We start from the raw sequence: 3,883 nt of genomic DNA, 5'->3' as shown, positions 1-3,883 counted from the left end.
TGGGTTGTCTCTTGTCATTCCTCATGTCTGCTGAAAAAAGGATAAAACTAAACTTTATTAATTCCAAATGTAAAACTAAATTCACCCCCTGGAGGTTAGTCAGTAGGTGACTAATAGAAAAAACATGTACACCACAGTTCAGTATATAGGGTGAGGTGACGTATACACTCACTCTCCAAGCCTCTCATTTCTACGGGTTTCATCGTCCTCATCAAAGGCGACTCATCAGGAGACTATTTAACCCCTTTAACCCCAAGGGTGGTTTGCACGTTATGGACCGGGCCAAATTTTACAATTCTGACCACTGTCCCTTTATGAGGTTATAACTCTGGAACACTTCAACGGATCCAGGTGATTCTGACACTGTTTTCTTGTGACATATTGTACTTCATGATAGTGGTAAAATTTCTTTGATATTACCTGCGTTTATTTGTGAAAAAAACGGAAATATGGCGAAAATTTTGAAAATTTCGCAATTTTCCAAATTTGAATTTTTATGCAATTAAATCACAGAGATATGTCACACAAAATACTTAATAAGTAACATTTCCCACATGTCTACTTTACATCAGCACAATTTTGGAACCAAAATTTTTTTTTGTTAGGGAGTTATAAGAGTTAAAAGTTGACCAGCAATTTCTCATTTTTACAACACCATTTTATTTTAGGGACCACATCTCATTTGAAGTCATTTTGAGGGGTCTATATGATAGAAAATAGCCAAGTGTGACACCATTCTAAAAACTGCACCGCTCAAGGTTCTCAAAACCACATTCAAGAAGTTTATTAACCCTTCAGGTGTTTCACAGGAATTTTTGGAATGTTTAAATAAAAATTAACATTTAACTTTTTTTCACAAAAAACTTACTTCAGCTCCAATTTGTTTTATTTTGCCAAGAGTTACAGGAGAAAATGGACCCCAAACCTTGTTGTACTATTTGTCCTGAGTACGCCGATACCCCATAAGTGGAGGTAAACCACTGTTTGGGCACATGACAGAGCTTGGAAGCGAAGGAGCGCCATTTGACTTTTTAATGCAAAATTGACTGGAATTGAGATGGGACGCCATGTTGCGTTTGGAGAGCCACTGATGTGCCTAAACATTGAAACCCCCCACAAGTGACACCATTTTGGAAAGTAGACCCCCTAAGGAACTTTTCTAGAGGTGTGGTGAGCACTTTGACCCACCAAGTGCTTCACAGAAGTTTATAATGCAGAACCGTAAAAATAAAAAAAATATTTTTTTTTCACAAAAATTATCTTTTCGCCCCCAATTTTTTATTTTCCCAATGGTAAGAGAAGAAATTTGAACCAAAAAGTTGTTGCACAATTTGTCCTGAGTACGCTGATACCCCATATGTGGGGGTAAAACACTGTTTGGGCACATGGGAGAGCTCGGAAGGGAAGGAGCGCCGTTTGACCTTTCAATGCAAAATTGACAGGAATTGAGATGGGACGCCATGTTGCGTTTGAAGAGCCACTGATGTGCCTGAACATTGAAACCCCCCACAAGTGACACCATTTTGGAAAGTAGACCCCCTAAGGAACTTATCTAGAGGTGTGGTGAGCACTTTGACCCACTAAGTGCTTCACAGAAGTTTATAATGCAGAACCGTAAAAATAAAAAATCATTTTTGTGAAAAAAATGATCTTTTCGCCCCCAATTTTTTATTTTCCCAATGGTAAGAGAAGAAATTGGAACCTAAAAGTTGTTGTACAATTTGTCCTGAGTACGCTGATACCCCATATGTGGGGGTAAACCACTGTTTGGGCGCATGGGAGAGCTCGGAAGGGAAGGAGCGCCGTTTGACTTTTCAATGCAAAATTCACAGGAATTGAGATGAGACGCCATGTTGCGTTTGGAGAGCCACTGATGTGCCTAAATATTGAAACCCCCCACAAGTGCAAGTGACACCATTTTGGAAAGTAGACCCCCTAAGGAACTTATCTAGATGTGTGGTGAGCACTTTGACCCACCAAGAGCTTCACAGAAGTTTATAATGCAAAGCCGTAAAAATAAAACAAATTTTTTTTCCCACAAATATTATTTTTTAGCCCCCAGTTTTGTATTTTCCCGAGGGTAACAGGAGAAATTGGACCCCGAAATTTGTTGTGCAATTTGTCCTGAGTGCGCTGATACCCCATATGTGGGGGGGAACCACCGTTTGGGCGCATGGGAAGGCTCGGAAGGGAAGGAGCGCCATTTGAAATACAGACTTAGATGGAATGGTCTGCAGGCGTCACATTGCGTTTGCAGAGCCCCTAATGTACCTAAACAGTAGAAACCCCCCACAAGTGACCCCATATTGGAAACTAGACCCCCCAAGGAACTTATCTAGATGTGTTGTGAGAACTTTGAGCCCCCAAGTGTTTCACTACAGTTTCTTACGCAGAGCCGTGAAAATTAAAAAAAAAAATTCCCCCCAAAATTATTTTTTAGCCCCCAGTTTTGTATTTTCCCGAGGGTAACAGGAGAAATTGGACCCCAAAATTTGTTGTGCAATTTTTCCTGAGTGCTTTGATACCCCATATCTGGGGGGGAACCACCGTTTGGGCGCATGGGAAGGCTCGGAAGGGAAGGAGCGCCATTTGAAATACAGACTTAGATGGAATGGTCTGCAGGCGTCACATTGCGTTTGCAGAGCCCCTAATGTACCTAAACAGTAGAAACCCCCCACAAGTGACCCCATATTGGAAACTAGACCCCCCCACGAACTTATCTAGATGTGTTGTGAGAACTTTGAGCCCCCAAGTGTTTCACTACAGTTTATAACGCAGAGCCGTGAAAATTAAAAAATCTTTTTTTTCCCACAAAACTTATTTTTAGCCCCCAGTTTTGTATTTTCCCAAGGGTAACAGGAGAAATTGGACCCCAAAAGTTGTTGTCCAATTTGTCCTGAGTACGCTGATACCCCATATGTTGGGGTAAACTCCTGTTTGGGCACACGGGAGAGCTCGGAAGGGAAGGAGCACTGTTTTACTTTTTTAACGCAGAATTGGCTGGAATTGAGATCGGACGCCATGTCGCGTTTGGAGAGCCCCTGATGTGTCTAAACAGTGGAAACTCCCAATTATAACTGAAACCCTAATCCAAACACACCCCTAACCCTAATTCCAATGGTAACCCTAACCACACCTCTAGCCCAGACACACCCCTAACCCTAATCCCAACCCTATTCCCAACCGCAAATGTAATCCAAACCCTAACCCTAACTTTAGCCCCAACCCTAACTGTAGCCTTAACCCTAACTGTAGCCTTAACCCTAACTGTAGCCTTAACCCTAGCCTTAACCCTAGCCTTAACCCTAGCCTTAACCCTAGCCCTAACCATAACCCTAGCCCTAACCCTAGCCCTAACCCTAGCCCTAACCCTAACCCTAACCCTAGCCCTAACCCTAACCCTAGCCCTAACCCTAACCCTAGCCCTAACCCTAGCCCTAGCCCTAACCCTAATGGGAAAATAGAAATAAATACATTTTTAAAATTTTTTTTATTTTTCCCTAACTAAGGGGGTAATGAAGGGGGGTTTGATTTACTTTTATAGCGGGTTTTTTAGCGGATTTTTATGATTGACGCTTTTTATTGCAAAAAATATTTTTTGCATTACCACATTTTGAGAGCTATAATTTTTCCATATTTGAGTCCACAGAGTCATGTCAGGTCTTGTTTTTTGCGGGACGAGTTGACGTTTTTATTGGTAACACTTTCGGGCACGTGACATTTTTTGATCGCTTTTTATTCCGATTTTTGTGAGGCAGAATTACCAAAAACCAGCTACTCATGAATTTCTTTTGGGGGAGGCGTTTATACCGTTCCGCGTTTGGTAAAATTGATAAAGCAGTTTTATTCTTCGGGTCAGTACGATTACAGTGACATCTCATTT

This window comes from Ranitomeya imitator, chromosome 2 (genome assembly GCF_032444005.1).
Source record: "Ranitomeya imitator isolate aRanImi1 chromosome 2, aRanImi1.pri, whole genome shotgun sequence".
Taxonomy (NCBI): Eukaryota; Metazoa; Chordata; class Amphibia; order Anura; family Dendrobatidae; genus Ranitomeya; species Ranitomeya imitator.
Note: the sequence above shows the minus strand (reverse complement) of the source record.